Here is an 18842-nt window from a genome sequence, read left to right as displayed (position 1 = left end):
TCAGGGCATCATCGCGTTTTTAACAAACTGGTAGCGATACCCTAGCGACTACAGCAGTGAATGGGCAACCTGTGAGCCCAAATTTTTTAAAAATGTCACTAACCGAATGCAGCATGCGTTTTCGGTCAAGGCTTACCATCAAGGTATGCCGCGAATAATAAAAGCTAACCCACCATTTAACTACAGTGTGCTGCTCGGGTATTTTTGATTTATCTATTTCACCTAATTTTACTGTATATATGCACTGTCGTCCGTAGACATTTCATAACCAGCAATATTTTATGGCTAATAAAATGACTGTGTGCAGTTCAATAACTGTCGCTAAACTGGAAGCAAAAATTCTGCTGTAAATAATACTATCAATTTCATCATCTTTATTTGTGAGTGTGTCGATGACAAATTTTTATTTTACAAAAATTTGTAATTAGTTGATGTAACAGCTCAGCTGAATGCTGATAAGAAGTCATTTGTAAGGGATTTTTTTTTATCTGTTTGTAAATCGTCACCGTATTGGACAATGATTACATTCACATGGTACCATGTGAGTGCGCTCAATGTCTGGTATGCAAACTTTAGATTTTGAATGTTTGGATGCAATTTTACTGCATATCTCTTTCTACCTTGAAAAGTAGCTCTGCAGTTTCTACATTTTGGAGGCATAGATCTGCACTTTGGACATGGACATGGATATTTTATCTGTAAACATGGGTGCGGAATTTTGGAAGTCCCGACTCAAAAAGTCCAAAAAGGTGCCTCCACAATGGAGTCTTATCATCTTTGATTCAGTCTTTATGGACTCCATATCGACTCATATTTAGTGCAGCTCGGAATATATTTCATTAGTGAAAAAATGAGTTCAATTTCCATAAATTTTTGTTCAAACCAGAATTTTCTGTGAACTGAAATATTTACTATAGATTATTTTAAAAGACGCACCCATTAAAATCATGCGACGATCATACGATAATGCAATGATGGAAAGGTTACTGAACCGATCGAATTGAATATTGCTATTAAGATTGCATTTTTGATTTTTTAATGTTTTATATATCGTCAATTTTGCAGGATGAATTTCTGTAATTTTTTGCAATTTTTCTAAATGCTCAATAATATTTTGCTATATATTTCTAAAAAGGAATTAAATATAAATATATTACTAAAAATCTAGTATGTATATCCTAGCAATTTTTCATGAAACAAAGTGATATATTTTATATCTTCTTTAATAATATTGCTTTAAATATCATCATATTTATATGAAAACTATCTCATACTTCTATATCATAGTTCTATGTTATAGATATATAATACATTGTATCATCATAGAAAATTTATCATGTGTCTTAGCTAAGACACTTTTTCAAATTTATTGAAACCGTTAAATTAAGAATAATGTTTCATGTTTTTATGAATTTTTAATTTATTTAACCCTTCATTTCACTTTTTGACATATTAATCATAAGATCTTGATTTAAAAATTCAGCACTTTAGAGATAACAGAATTTAATCGTCAAATTGAATCACTTTTGAAGACGAAAAAAGGAGTTTGAATGTCAAAAATTGTCTAAAAATTTAAATTTCTTTCAAAATTTCGTAATTCTGACTAAAAATTGACATTTAAATCAACTTTAAAAATTAAAAGCACATCAAAAGCCTATCCAAATATTCCACAAAGCACCAAATATCAATTTTCAATAAATTCTTCAACAAAACTGCGATTTTTGCGTAAAATTTCTACAAAAAAAATTCATCGTTCCAAAATTTCCAATAACTTAAAAAATCAACCCTTTTTTTATTATGCTAAACATCATTGGAAATAAAAAAGGGATAGAAGTACGCAAAGGGTTAAAAAGTGGTAAGATCAGAGTAAAATTTCACCATTTCATAGCCGATTTTCATCGAGGCAACAACAGTTCTCTCGGAAGCAGCACAAAATGGATTTTAAAATATTTAAAAAACATAGGGAAGGAAGTATATGCAAAATAGCATGTCTACATTCAACAATCAAATCAGTCTGTGATTGGACGTGATACAGAGCAAGTCATATAGCAACAAAAACAGTTATGGAGACACTTAATAGGATAAAATATTCGATTGCTTAGGTAAGACAAAAAAAAAATATTTAAGTAAGAACAAAAAATCATTGTTGGAAGGGATTTAACATAAAAAAATCATATCAATTTGATATGGAACATTTTCTACCAAAAAATTCATATCAACGCAAAAGCATAAAAATCATCAAGCTTGTATGACAAAAAAGAAATAATAAAGAATAACGTCAGATGAAAAGGGCATTAAAGTTCAAGAGCCATAACTTCTTCGATTACATTTTCCATCACTTGTTTTTTATCATTTCTCCCGTCTACTCAACATTTATGTATCTCGTATATGCAGCAGCAGCAGCATAAAGAAAAATTGAAGGAAGAAGAAAACAAGAAAAGGGAAAAATGCGGAAGAGTGGCGGATGGAAAAAAGAAGAAAAATAAGACATTTTTTAGGGACAGTTTTACTACAAAATTGGCAGCTTAATAAAGCACTTTGTCTGGTCAGTCAATTAGGCTGTTAATAGAGACAGTAAAAGATTTGGTATTGGCAATTGACAAAGGACAACTAACTATGAAACCAGTTTTAGAATCAAACTGAGATATGCCATGAGTTACAGCCTGGATTAGGTTTAGCCTGTAAATTCGGTTAGTCAGTTGGTTGCCGTTAAATACTCGTTAACCAGACATCGTAGAAAGTCCAAAATAGTTTTGTTAGATGAGTTTTATTGAGTTATTGACGTATCACGCAGTCTTAAATCTTGAAATCATTCCTAAATTCGATAATTAATGATTTTAATTCCTATTTCATGTGTAAACATAACTGAAGTTGGCTGGGAATGAAAAATTTGAACTGGGAAATTTACCTGAAGTTGACTGAAATTGAAAATTTGAACAAGGGAATTTGAAATTCAAAAAACCGTTACAAATATGATTTTTGATTTGGAAGATTTTCAAAATTTTAAAAACCGCTACAAAATTTGAATTATCAAAAATCGTTAATATCTCAATTTCTGATAATTGAGACAAAAATGCGCATAAGTCCCTCGACAATACGAATTCTTTCAACATTATTTTTTAGTTTGTGTCCCTCGAAGGAATGCTGGAAGATAGAAAGAATCATAAAAAATATCTTTTATTTTTATGATTATGTATCATTATTATTGTCACACATGAATATCGTATTAGAATATGAAATGAATTTCTCTTGTTTGCCATCTCTCATCCTGTGACTTGATAGACATTTATGTACGTATGTATATTTTTATATTTTTTTATTGAGGGTGAATTTCATATTCTTATGCAATTTCTTGATTGTGCAAGCTCATTTATGATGATGATTTGTGATGGAGGGGTTGATTTATTTTCTGGCGATTTACTTTTGTCGTCCTGCAACTTTTTTAACTCACTCTGCAGGACACGATGTGTGTGTGTTTTTTATCATTTTGGATAAACGCATGCCAGAGATTATTGGTAGATTATGTCACATTTTTTCACTTCTTAACTTACATCCACGTTTATTTAAATGCCCTCAATTCCTCTAATATTTATATCCAAATGCTATCATAATGAGATGACATTTAAGACGGAAGTTAAATGGACATAAATTTTCCACAACATTTTTTCCTCCTTGTTTTTTTGTGAAAACGCCATAGGACATGCATGCGTGAGTGTGAGTAAATGTAACAATTATTATTAATTGACATATTTAGATGCGGCTGCCTCTCATTTGCCACCAACTCATACAAATAATAACGCATCATCACGATGTTGTTGTAGTGGGCTGCTTAATAGCCTTTTTTATTGTCCCTTAAGGATAGAATTGTCTACATAAGAACATATATGCAACCTTACTATCACTTCAAGTGTTGATCACATAAAAACATCAATACAAAAGAAGAGAAAATGTGAAATAATTTGAGTAGAAATGTTAAGACATTTGATGATAAGACGCATTTGAGGAAGAGGTAAAGGAGCTGTTCAGATTGACTTCTATAATTTAAATAATCCCAATATCTTGAGTTCTTGAACCATCCTCAAATAATTTTATGGTCTATTCAGTGTCACACAGCATAAGATTTTGGCACAGTCCTAGTAAACAGGATATTACCAACAGTTTAATGAAATAAGTCTCAAAAATTATTATTAAGTCCATAAAAGTTATAACATACATTTAAGATTTGAAAGTATTATTAAATTAACGGAAGTTCAAAATTCAAATTTTAAGTTCAAAAAACTGTTTGTGAATGATTGTAACCAAAACATAGAAAAAGGGATCTTCCTTAAATGATTGTTCCTCCGAACAGACCAACGTGTTTGCTAGAGCACCGCTACCTCACCGTACTTACAGCACGCAAATTTGTCCTGAAAGTTGATTTTGACTCATTTTAATGCCGTAAAATACGGTTTTTCGCATTGTGCTTCTCGGGTCCTATGAATAGAGTAAAACCAATGCTGGTACCTGTCCTGGTATCATCAAGAGACTCCAACTATATTCATTGATTTGTCTTTAAAGCAGCGATAAGAACAACATTTAAAACTTTGCAAATTTTGAAAAGTACGTCCTAGACTGCTTAGTCATATGAGTTCCAATGCTATTATGACATCAATGCACTTCCAAAAAACGTGATTCTAAGTATTAATCCATTCCTATAAGTTGGACAAATTGCCCCAAAAGTACAAAATATCACCAAAAATATAAAGACACAAGAAAACGCACGAAAAGAAAAAGAAAATGTGGAAATAAGTATGAGATGGAGGTAACAGCACTTCTAATGTACATTAATAGTGGGCAATTAAGTGTCTATATGTTTTTTTCTGGCCAAAGAGAGAATGAAGAAGGAGAAAAATCGTCTTTGAGATAAGAAGTCATAGAGTGTTATATTAACCAATTCTCAATGGGTCTATATATGGGCAGTAAGGGATGGAGGAAAAATTGTGGAAAACCTTGAAAATATTTCATGTTGATGATAACATGTAACGGTCATAGAGAGGTATAATCCAAAATATGAAATTGGAAAATCCTGGGAAATATGAGTTATGTATGGCAGCACAGAAAGCGCATATAAATTGCCGCATTTATTTCATTTTCGGGTCTACAAAGATAAATTTCGCAATCGCCTTTTCTCATGCTATTATTTCTCGACTCACTCTCATCTAAATTTATCCCTTGAGGATGCACGAAAAGGAAAATTTCAAAATAATTTTCCGCAATTTTTGGCTTTGGGATTCCTTCGGTGTAAATGGACAGGCACAGAGTGGAAAATGAAAATCTATGAATTTATGCCTGTGTATGACATAAATTATCGTATATTCCCTGAACAATATTTCAACATCAGTTGATGGTTTAAAGTCGAATAGCTGCTTGTAATTAACTGTCTATCCACAATCGATGGATGGACATTTAAACCATTTTGTCAAAGATGCGTTCACGTACTTTCTATTTTTTTATACTATTAATCCAATGAAAAACAAACATTGGGACAATGAATATGGTCACATAATGTGTATGTATGGCAATAGCAATAGCTGATTGTGGAGCGCGATATAAATAAAAATGAATTTTATTGGGAGAAGCTCTCTACAATTTTGCACGATTTATTGTGAAATAAATAAAAATTATGGCCGTTTCCTAATAATTCCGCTTGTGTAGAGGAAAAAAAAGGAGAAAATATGGCAACTAATAAATATATAACAATAATAATAATATTTATTCGAGGATTTGGTTAGCAAAATTTATTGTTCAGCACTCGGCTTGAGATAGGATTTTTTTTATTGGTCAATTGGAATTTTCATTTCCGAAAAGAGCGAAGGTCCAAATTTTTTTATATCTTTTTCTGTTTCGTGGGAGCTGCTTCCCTTCCTTCTCCTTACTCTTCATTTCAAATGACAGATACTTCCATCCACGCTTCTTATATTGATACATTTCGTGTATATGCGAAATTCTACCCTCGTCAACAAAAATTTTCTTCTTTTTTTACTTCCTTCGCTTTTTCTGCTGTTTAAATTTATTTCTTTAAAAGCGTAATTAATTAAATCGAATCTTGAAAGCATGCTAAAGTATTCAGTTCATTTCATTTCAAGGATTTCCTTCATCTCTTCTTCGTTTTTAACTAAGCGATAATTTCAATTATAGAATATTGCTTAGTTTGACTAAATGGTAGGCTGGGTATGTAGTTTGAGATTTTGGACTTCTTGTTTTGAAGGCCAATTCTGGTTACAGAGACCTAAAACAGACACAGAGAACGTTTTTAATCGTACTTCCAACTGGTATTAATGTACACTTGAAAGCATGCTATTTGTCTATTAGGAGACCATTCAGGATCAATTTCGACTCGTGTACCTTATTACTTGAGGTTTGAGAGGCTTAGGGAAGGAGATTACCCTAAAATCTTCTCTACATGCTCTTGTACATTGGATGAAATTCAAGTCAATGAGCTTCCTTTCACAATTGTTGAAATTGATTAATGCGCTATCCCAAAATCTAGGCTTAACACGAGACTTGATCTAAGCAAAAATTTGATTTCAAATCGGACAATGGTCAAAAGTCATTCTGGTCTCTGATTTGATTTTCCTTTCGACTAAACAATTTCACCTCCTGGGGATTTAAATTTAATTGGAATTTTAACCTGCCGTTCCATTCAAAAAAATTGAATAGCAGCAAAATGTGTTATGCACTTAACTATGGCTTCTAAAAGGTTTTACGCATTACTATTTGTCAAACATTTAGAATTATTAGAAGCACCTACAGTTGCAAACATGTTACAAAGATGAACATATCATACATCTCTATTTAATGTCTATTAGAGACGATGACTAATCATTTCTACATGTCATTAATCGTTTGAAAGATATTCGAAAGATAAATCATTAATAATTGTCCATTCAGGTCAATGTTCGAGTCGACTATCATTCATTCCATTAAATTGGACTTCTATTCTAGATCCACTCAAGTCCATTGTAAACGATTTTTGTGTTTCAATTTTAATTAATTTGATCCTTCAAGCGATTGTTGTAAAAATGCGCCATATTACCTTATCTATTACATGATTATCGAACAAAAATTTGCTTTCAAATAGGACGTACCGTCCATTTGTTACATTCTTCTCTATATTTTCCTTTCTAATTTAATTGGGGATCAATTCTGATTGGAATTTTAAATTTTCCGTTCCATTCAAAAAAATAAAATAGCAGCAAAATGTGCTTATCACACATAACATCGCTTCTAATGCCCTCGCTTACATGGCAAAATTTTAACAAAAAAAGATGAAAATTCTCATCTTTTTTTACGCAACATTGGACGTTCTTCCGTTTCCTTTTATTTGTGTTGTGATGAAATAATTTGAAAGATTTTAAATGTAAGAAAATTCTTTCAAGTTTGTATATGCTCGAGTCCATCATTCATCTCCATCAAATTGGCTTCTTTTTTACCCTCCAAGTGGATTGCTATTCTTCATACGATTTTTGTGTTTCAATTTTAATTAATTTGATCCTTCAAGCGTTCTCTCGACGATGAAAAAAGATAAAAAATAAAGTTGGAGGAACGAGAAAGAATTTCAATTTGATTAGATTCCTTCCTCTTTTTTATTTTGCTTATTTTCAAGTGTCCTTCTAAACGATTCTGCTTTTCCTATTTTTATACCTTCACAATATATATACATTCATCTACCATAAAATTGTGATCATGTGAAAATATTTTTTAATTAAATAAAGAAATTTTCTTCTATACTGAATATTGATTGTCAAATCATTGTTGATATTGAATGAAAAATATATCAACTTTACAAACATTTTTCCTCTACTTCTTTTTTACTTTTGGACGAAATTGAAAATGAAATGAAATCGGAGAATAGAAAATGAAAAATTTGAGTTGAATGACTGCTTACTGTTTTGGATTTAAATGACGCATTTGAAAGAGATTAAGACTAGGACAAGCTATAGGGGTTGTTATATTCTTGGATATTATGTTTCATTCAGTATGTTCATTTTATACTCAAAAATGTGTTACGTTAAGAGGCAGAAAGAATTCAACTATAATTTTTCGAGTTATTTAAATAAATCCAAATCCCTTACCTGCTAGACAATGGATTTTTTAAAATTTTCCTGCAAAAAAATTCCAGTTTTGGATTTTTCGAACGAAATTATAAATTAGGAATGTTGGCCGAAAATGTCTATTCAAAACGCTTCATTTTTTGACGGAAAAATTAGCAAAAAAATTCTCTGGACTGAAATTTGCAGGAACATTTTTATAACTCTGCCTTGTCATCTAGCTAAGAGCAAATTTTCGACTCACATATTCTTCCATAATTTTTTCCAAAATGATGCTAGAGTTGGTTGGTTGGATGACCCATGATTCATTGACCCTATAACCATTGGTTCGAAACTCACTATGAGCTGCAGATTCTTGACATTGAGCAATTTGCTTACCACATATCCATATGATTATGTCTATGATAAGTGATATTGCAACGCCAAAATGCAACCCGAAAGACACATGGCTTAAACCAGTTGGAACATACAATAGTTTATAGTTTCGAGTCGAATTCGGCAAAATTTAGTCTCAGGAAAGAATCACGATGGGTGTCTCATGTTGCTTATGTCTACAGAAAGTCTTGCACATATGTTGAAGATTATTTCCACAGTTAATCCTCTGTTAATTAATGGATGTTGATGAAATGCAATTGATGAACAGGTTTCTAGTAAACATTTGAATTTTTGTATTATGTCTGTATCCCTACATCTACATAAACTATTTCATAAGCCAAGAAATTTGTTGATGTATATCCCTGTAAAAATTCATAAATTAAATGTCTACAAAGACAAAGTGTGATGCATACGCACTTGAAAAACAAATCCAAATCCTCAAAATGATCACAAAATTTTTTGATTTTTTTTATTCATTGAAAAATGGCAACAGAAAATAATCTGAAAGTGAATAAAATTGAGTAGAAAATGAAAATAAAAAATTCATCCCTTTATTTTGTAATCAAATAACCATAACCACTCGAAATGGAGTGAGACGAAGAAGAATGAAATAGAAATATTGCAGAAAGGGGATTGAAGAAGTGATTTAAAAAAATGCCATGCGAAATAAAAAATTCACAACAATAGCAGTAAATTTATCACAGAAAAAATGCGACTGGAAATACATTATGATAATAAAAGGAACATAATTTGATTTGTGTATAGACAGAACAGAACAAAAAAAAATTGAGAGTAAAACTCAATTTAATGTTTTTCAATGGATGTCAAATGTTGCGTGGCTATAAAAAATTGTCGAGCAACGGACCGATACATGCGGATTTATTTACTCATGTTAGCAAAGTTGTAATTTTACAATGTTTATTTAAAAGGAATGATTTTTTAGGGAAATAACATATTTTTGGATTGGAAATTGTCATGTTTTTGTTACAAAATATTGCTTATGGCAGAACCTTTTGTATACATACATGTATTTGGGGTTGACATAAGAATCCCGTATATTATGAAAATTTAAGATAAATTCATCTTGTAGATGTATGTGCAAGTCTCGCTGATGATATATTCATTCATACATAATTTATGAGCAATATTTTCATCTGCAAAACTTTTCCATCTATGCATAACTTTCCCTGATGCTGTTTCTTCATCTTCTTGTTTTTCTGCTTCCATTCTCTATCGTCTCTAAGGTTGCAGTTGGCTTTATCACACTTGTCTGCTAATTTTATTCTTGAATATAGAATGAATATTTTTCGCTTATTCTTTCTATACGTGTATTCGTTCCTTCATATACATAAATATATATTTACATCTCCAGGTCTCACTCCTTCATAAAAGTGTAATTCTCAAATATCTCCTAGGTTATTTGTATGGAAAACATGAGTCTTCGTTTTTCTTTCTATAATACAAACATAAATATGAAAAACTTTTCTTTCATGCTATTTTTCCCATTCCATATCCATGCAAAAAAAAAACCATAAAAGAAGCGCAGACACACATGAAAATGGAAATATTCATTTCTATTCGGTGGCAGCAAAACTATTTTCAGTTGCATTAATGGAGAGAACATTGGGGATTAAATTCAATTATGGCTGACTGTGTCTGAATACGAGTTCGACATCAACTCGTAGTTGCTTCAAACAATAAAAATTTACATCTAAGATTTAATTTCAACTGCCATTTAAAATTCAAATTTTATTTTCTTAAGTTAATTGAAGTCAACTTCATGTTGAACGGTTTTTTTTAATCCGAACTCCAAGGAAAGTAAAGGTTTTAAGACATTTTACGTGATTTTTAATTAAATTTAATGCTCAAGATAATTTAAGGAAGCAAGACTAAGGCATAAAGGTCAAAGCAACGAGAAAAAGAATAAAATAACTAAGAAATTTGATGAAAAATGACAAAAACTGAGAATTTTCACTTCACTAATTGTCGGAATAAACTAAGATCCAGCGAAGAACTAAGGAATAAGTGAAATGTACAATAGGGCTGTTAAAAACTCAAATAAATTGAGGAGCTTAGACCTAAGTAACTTAAGTAAGGTGAGTTTTATTAATTTTCCATGTTCAAAGTGAAGAATTCCTGAGCTGATAAAATCTAAATTGTTAACTGTTTGACTATCACTATAAATAAGATCTCCGTCCTAAAACGTGAACCAACCTAATTGTAATAATAAGACTCTTAAGTTCTAATTTTATCCTCAATTTTTAATCCCCAATTAAATTCTCGACAAAGAAAATCGGACATCCGATTTCAGTGACTTTCCTACTCATTTTCATTCGATTCCTTTTCTAAATATGATAAAGGGAGAAGAAATCTCAACACATATGGACTGGAGGCATCATAATTGCTTTTTGTGTCCATACATTTATATATGCTGAATACTTTTTATGTGTACAAAAAGTACGATAGAATGAGTCGAAAGATCCATAAATAATAACTCTAGATAATGTGTAATATTATTTTTATGCAGCATTTATATATTCTTTCCTTCTCGTCTCTCTTTCTCTTTTTATTCAGCTGCGTATCTGCTACGACATGATAAGTTTTAATTTTATTCATCCACCCTCTCATTATACCATAAACTCACTCTTTAGTATCACACTCGCCTCATTCAATGGTATACATAGATATGTACTAAGGGATTGTTATTTTGGTGCCTGCATTCGAGATAAAAACGTGCAGAATCTTGACATGAAAGACACTTGAGACGGTCATTTTCATTTTTTCTAGTTGCAATATAATTCCACTTTTATAGTACTTGAGAGATACCTGAACATGCACATAAAAAGGCACATGGATGAAGAAAAAAATAAAAATCTTATCTAGAGGTGTTCAGCATAAGATATAATGAGCTGGGGAATATGAGATGAGTATGAGAAGTGAATTATTAAGAAATCCCTAAAAAAATTTATTCTATTCACTAATGTTTGTTGCTTATCTAATGCTCTAATGCCTCACAATGGCACCAATTTCCATTCAACGCTCATTTCATAAAAGATAAATAATAATTGCGAATTTCGAATAATAAACGTAAACATAAAAATCACTATTGCAATGGAAATGTGCTGTTGTTGTTTTGTTACTGTACATAATATAAAAATAGCTGTAAGGGGTTGAAACGGGTGAAAGGAGAAAAATTGCATTTATCATTCACAGAATGTATGCTACATCCGAACACTACGATATAATATTTGATTATTGTAAAAGAGGAAAAATGAGTAAAAGGGATAAAAATGATGATGATGATGTGCTTTATATTGTATAGGTATACGATAAATAGATAAAAACGAGGGACGAATACAATTGAAATGGAAGGGTGAATAACGGAATTGTGCGTGCGTTTAACTTTCCAATCATTTTCCATTTTTCATGTGCTTATAAAAAAAGTCTCCATTTTCCAGCATGATTTGAATAATTTTTTTGGGTTTGAGTTTTTTAAATTTAAATTTTCAAAATGGTGGTGAAAATGTGAAGATGTACAGGGTAGTGTGTGGTGAAAGATTTCAATGCTTTGTGTAGGTGGAAGTCGTGGATAGAGTTATTGAGGTGGTTTTGGAGACTTAATAAGGAATGTCACTTTTGGTGCATTCTTTTTTAAAAATTCCTATAATTTCACTTTGGTCGGCTAAGTATAAGGATGAGGTATAATATCTCAGCAACCTGATATTTTAAGGAGCTCGGATTTGAAGCATTAACTTCGTGACATCGAGTTACTTGCTATCGATTGAATTGACAGCTCAAATCCATTGTTAGATGCTTTAATTAATGGTTTTTCTGATTTAAGAAATTTGAATTTTCTCTACGAAATTATTGTGGACTTAGAACTGATTGGCATTCTACTGGATCTTATTTAGAAGGTTGAGGAACAGAATTGTATCTTGCATTAAAATATTTGAACTTGCTGATTGGATACTTATTTGTTGTTGGTCATTTTTAAATGACTTTTTACAAATATCCATAGACAAGCAGCATGCTTATGTGTACGCTCACGAAATTGAGTATACAACTTAACTTCGCTTTTTTAGGTGAGTAGGCTCACTGTCAGTTAAGGGATGCTAAGAAGTAAAATATTAATAGTCGATAAAAAAACCCAAAACCTCATCATTTTTAAAATTTTATTTTAGTCAATTGGACTCAATATCGAGAACAGGCAACATTCTACCATCCAATCATCCCACTACCTCAACATCAATTTTAGACTAAATAAATAATTTAAAAAAATATTCTTTAAATAATTTAAGAAGTACGCCTACACTAAGCACCTATACTAAACTTCCTGTTCTTGTTTTCATACATAAATGAAAATAAATGTCCATAAAGGAAGGGAAAAATCTGACAGTGAATGTTCCCTTTTTACATTAGAAATTGATGGACATTTTTCCAAATTTTTCTTAAGAATATGTACATTCTCCCCTCACAAACTTCATCTTCCTTTTATTTGATATTTTATTTTTACTTAATGCCTAAACCCATCAATGTTATGTTTTTATCGCATACAATTTTTTAAAGAAAAAACAAAAATTTAGCTATACAACCTCCCTGTCGAAAATGCTTATAGATAAAAAAGAAGCATAGAAGTAAAAAAACATTGAATAATTGATGAAAAAGGACACGAGTCGAAGAATGTATAATATAATGGTCATGAACTTTAAGACGATTTTCATGTTATTTTCTCATTTTTTTTGAATGATGTTTCGGTAGTAAATTTTTTTATCGTGGGGGAACCGGCTTAGAATTGAAATAAAAAAATGCGAAAATAAATTCTCTTTGAAAATAAGAATTGCAAAAAGTGTCAAATTATTTTTAAACCCCTCAACATTCCTACTTTAAACAAAAAATTATTTTCAAAGCACGTCAGCAAAGTTCGATGTACGCGACTATCCCTTTTATTCTGCACGAGCATGTAAAAAGAAGTGAAATAAAATGAAATAATAATGTGAAAAAAGAGAAAAATTTTTTTAAGGGTCAGCAAAATAAGTTGAAATTGTAAAAGAAAAAAAAAATCAAAAAAAGGCTCGCATTCGCCTTATCAACTTCGAAACATACATAATCTTGTGTATTGTATAAAATTTTCCTTTAAGCATCCTTATTTTATTGAGTTTGAGTTTTGAGATGATCTTTTTTAAAAACTTCAAATTGTCCACTAGGGTCATATTGATGGGTTTCTGATTGACTGTACTAGGGACTGTTCATACATCCATCATCTAGCGTTCAGATTTGAATTATGTTAAGATGATACTTTGGATTATTAGATCCTAAAGAAAAATCAGCAACAAAGTAGTGGTTAGAGCAGTGGTGTGCAACCTTTTATCTTTTCTGAACATCTTAATGGTAAGCCTGGACCGAAACCGCACACGACATACGGTTAATAGTATTTCCAAGAATTTTTGGCGGCACACTAGTGTGCTATGGCACAGGTTGCCCAATACTAGTTTAGAGTATCGGCCAATCAATCTTAACAACCCGAATTCAATTCCAGGAAAATTCAAGTTCAAGTCTAGTTGAATTTGGGTGGTTTTTCGATGTTCTAGCCACGTCTATTCGATTTGTGTACAAAAATTGTTGTTGGGCAAATTACATACTCTGGGTCATGTAAATTACAGAGTTGAGGATCCTATAATTACCTCTTATAGAGACCTATCGTCTTCTAAAATTGTTAAATCATGAAATACATAAATAAAGACTCATTTGTTGCTGTCTTTAAATCTATTTGTGATGATCTTTGCTCTCATAATTTCCCAAAATTGCAATCTTCATACCACAAAATGCGTCTTAGTCCATCAAATCATGATTAGTAATTTACTGAACTTTTTGCTATATTATATGAATTTCGAATGAACATTTTCAATTTCATTTAATTTGATGTGTATGTATGTACATATAAGCGTGTATACATGTGCGTATGTCGACTTCTTTATCAAGAAGAAAAAAAAAGATTTCATTTTTTAAATGTGGGTGGAAAGTTTTTCGTCCTCTTACTCCGCTTAGCTCTCGGCTTTTTTTATATTTTTTTTTTGAGTCGAATGTGTCCATTATTTAGTGAATAAAAAATTCTCCTTCCGATTATTTGTTCAATGTTAAAAAATTTCTGATGAGTTCAAGAAATGTTAGAATGAGAAAACATTTCAGTAACAATGTCTACATCTATATCCACAACACACAACGTCCTTAATTTCTGTTCACATTTGAGATAACAATAATAGACTACAAAATTGACATATACCAAATATCTGTGTGGATATTGAAAAATTTGCGATTTTTTTTTCATTTCATCAATGTATTTCAGTTGATTGAAAATCAAGGAAGTTAGGAAGAAGGAGAAATGGAAAATTTTTGCTTCAAGTCTGTTTCATATGAGATAAGAAAAGAATCTCGAATATATATCTTTGGAGATGAGGAAAGCCATCCATTTAATTTTGGAATTGAATAAACATTTTCCTCTCATTTTATTCACGAGCAAATAGCAAATATTGTCCATCTCAATATTATTTTCTCTTACATATGTACATAGTTCTGTATGTCCTTTTTTTGCTGTAATATTGAATGACTATATTCAATATTTGACGCAGCAAAAATAAAAATGAATTTTTTTTGTGATTCTTTTATGGAATGAAAATTTTTTGAAGACTTAAATTATTCACTTATGAATTTTTTGGGTAATTCACTCGTCCTACAGATCATGTCCTCCATTAAATGGCTTTGAAACTGGATCTTTTGCTGGTTGCAACTTGTCAATTTGCAATATCAAGTACAATACTGCCTCTATCAACAGCTTCTTTCCTAAAATATGCAAATTGACTTTCGATCCTTACTTTACTTCTTCTCAAGTTGTATTACCAGTTTCCAATGTCATTCGTGATACAAGATCATATTTCATACATGTTAATGTAAAGTAGACATTTCATTTGAGATAATAAAAAAATAAAATGTTTTCATATTTATAAATCAGATTTTTAAGTACTATAATTAAAAATTATATTATAGATATTTTCAATTCATATTTACTAAGTGTTTCACTTAACGATAGTCGTAAAATTAATTATGCTATGCTCATATAATATAATAAGTATTGACTGAATTCATTAAGATCATGAAATGTTAGAAATTCAATCCGGTGTTATTGCAAACTTAAACTAATTAATTGAATGAATAAAAGCTCATTGCAAATGTACGCATTTTTGAAATTTAAATAGCAATTTATGCCATAAATATTGTTTAAAAAAATGTCTAACTAAAATACAACAAAAAAGCCTTGAATTAAATGCTCAAAAACGTGTTTATCATTATAGAAAATTCATAATTAACACACAGTAACTTGTTTTTCCTCTCAGCTTTGTCTCCATCTCACTCCTCATTCGTGCATAAATTTTGTTTTTGTTCAATTTACATTTTGTCATTTATTGAAGGTTTGTAGCAATTGTGAATTCACAATCAGAGGAGAGAAGTCAGTTGTACATGTGAGAGTTGTATGCCCGAGCGACATAAATGAAGAAGGCTGTGCTGAGGAGATTTTAAGGATTTTGGTGTCCTTAAGGCTGCCTTAAGTATGCGGCTTCCATTTCGTATTAATAAAAGAGGATCAGTGGCACACTCCGCGGCAGAGACTTCTTAATTTATGTCGCTCGGGCACATAACTCTCATGTTTAACTCACTTGACTTGTCTGACTCTCATGTGGAGCCTTGTGTCGCTCGGGGTGTGATTCGATGTCGAAAAATAAAATTGCAAATTTTACAAATAACTTTCTGCTTGAATAGCATTTCTCAATGAAATGACAACATCAATGTCGATATATCTGACACAAAAAAAAATTGCAATATCTTCCCTACTCGGGATTCCAATTCTTGATACTATTGATGATATTTTTAGAGAAATTTTCCATTTTTTTCTGCTTCTTCTTTTCTCATCATCTTCTTGTAATGATTGCTATCTAAGAAATTCGAAATGTTATGTTTATACATATATAGATATTTTTGTAGTTAGATGTGGAAATAAAATCACAAATACAGGAAAATCCCGGATTGTTTCTATTTTCTTAATAAATGTGATACAATTGGCTTTTGTACATATGGAAACAGAAGCTCAATTTGAAAATTTCATGAATAAATTAAGATATTTTGAACTTTCATAAATCTTATTAACGAGATCAAGACAGTTATGAAGGAAGGGGGAATTATTGTAATTCTTACTAAAAATCAGAGTTTGAACCATAACTTGAAGTCGATTCAATTTTTATATGATGTCAACTTGAGTCGACATTTCCATAACTAATCGACAATTTTCATAACTAATCCAAGAATTTTCGTTTTGAGATCTTATGAACCTGGCATGATACACTCAGTAAACTCTCAGGATTCACCATTATATCAATTCGAAGGGTAATCTTGTAGATGTTGTTCCCATTTTTCCCTATATACGTCATGTTCCTGACCAGTTTCTCAACCCAACATTGCCCAGTGCTTCAATCAGTTGAAGTATCTAAACTTTTTAAAAATTTAAATTTGAAAATTGCATGATTCGAACCGACGACCTTTCTCAAAATTTGGTTAATACACCTTGTGACAAAGTCCTTGGCAAGACAACACCAGACCCGACCTTCAATAAACGCCTGGCGTTTGCATTAGATCTTCTTGCTTCCCTCAGTATACAATGAAAATTGAAAAATGCCTCAAAAAACTCACTCTAGCTGACGACATTTCACTGTGAATATTTTTGCTTCCTTCATTTCTGTACAATGTCTGGAAAAAATCCTTTTCTACAATATTCTTATATTTAGAACTATAATAATGAAAGCAGCAAAAAAAGAAAAATTTGAATGGTATAATTGAACGAAAAGTCAGAAGCATGAACGACATGATGAGAAGGACAACGACAAATTTTTGCTTTTCTTTTCCTCTATTGTTATTCAAGTTTTCTTAGTTTTTCTTCCATCTGCCTTCCTATAATAATATTATTTCACTCACTCTAGCATAGATATTTTTTTTTCATAAAAATAAAATTATTCTCAATTTTTGCTGACGTTAAGCAAAGTTTTTTTTGCAAAATGTTAAATGGGATCCCTTACAGAATGACATAGAGTGAGCACAAAAAAAAAGAAAAATCTCCATGATGGCAATTTTAATAAGATTGGAAAAATTTCTCATTTATATTTATTCAACGATTCAATAAATACAAATAATAACGACTCAATTTCATATTTTTTTTTGTCTTGCTCTTTTACTCTCATATATGTATTATGTATTAAATAAAACATAATATTACTCATAAATGAAAGAAAATTTTTTTATGTTGTATTGGAATAGATGGAATAAAAAGTAAATTTTTATTACGGCTAATGGTCAGCATAAATGGTATTAACTTTAAAATGATATCAGTTATGACTTCATTACATTATCAAGTAATCTAAGTCAGCATAAATGATAGAGGATTTACGTCTTTATAATTTTTTTCTAAGTTTCACTTACTTACTAACTTACTTCCTTGGCTGGGGCGCACGGGGGCTCATTGCCGCGTTTAGAGAACGTCTGTAGACAGCTCTATCTTTCGATAACTTCTGCCAGTTCGGGATATTGAGAGCCAGTTAGGGATGTGGTCGTCTGTCTCATGATCTTCCCATCTAAAGCGATTCATGTTTGACTTGTGGGATTTTGCTTAAAATTTGGTTCAAAATTGAATTAAACTTGAGGTGGAAATTTGAAGCATGATGAGCTGTGCTCTACCGACTAAAATGTGCTGCTTATGGGTTAGTGGGTGCTGCTATTATTAGGATATTTATATGTAAATTTGAAAACCTCTCCGGGAATTGACACTTGACTCAAATTCAGTACTCAATTTGTTCAATATCTTGTAAAGAATTTACTTGTTACTCAATTTTTAATACCAGAGCTTGACAACGACTCGAACTCCATATGAAATAGACTTGACTTAAGTCGATTTTTCAATACAAAATCTTATCGACTTCTAGCTTTGACGATAATTAGCTGATGTTAATAGTTTGATCATAATTAGTTGGCATGTTGAATATTGGTATCTAAATTAATTGGAATCTGGGGTATTAAGCCATATAAAAGCGAATCTGTATAGTATTCTCAAGTGGACAAAAACTCGTTATTGCCAGTTAGGGTTGACCGAAACCGCACACGAACCAGTTCATGTTTTTAATTGATGTACATTCAGAATCTCTATCTTTACTTATAAGATCTGATATGAAATCATTGAATCTCTATCTTCATTATTCATAAGATCTTTCAAAACTGGAAAACTTTACCCATCATTGTGTCGTCTTGACAACTTCGTATTTTACAGTTAATATGGCGATGTTG

Source organism: Chironomus tepperi, unplaced genomic scaffold, assembly GCF_022539635.2.
Source record: "Chironomus tepperi strain 1889 unplaced genomic scaffold, CSIRO-AGI_Ctep_v1 contig_128, whole genome shotgun sequence".
Taxonomy (NCBI): domain Eukaryota; kingdom Metazoa; phylum Arthropoda; class Insecta; order Diptera; family Chironomidae; genus Chironomus; species Chironomus tepperi.
This window is presented reverse-complemented; position numbering follows the sequence as displayed.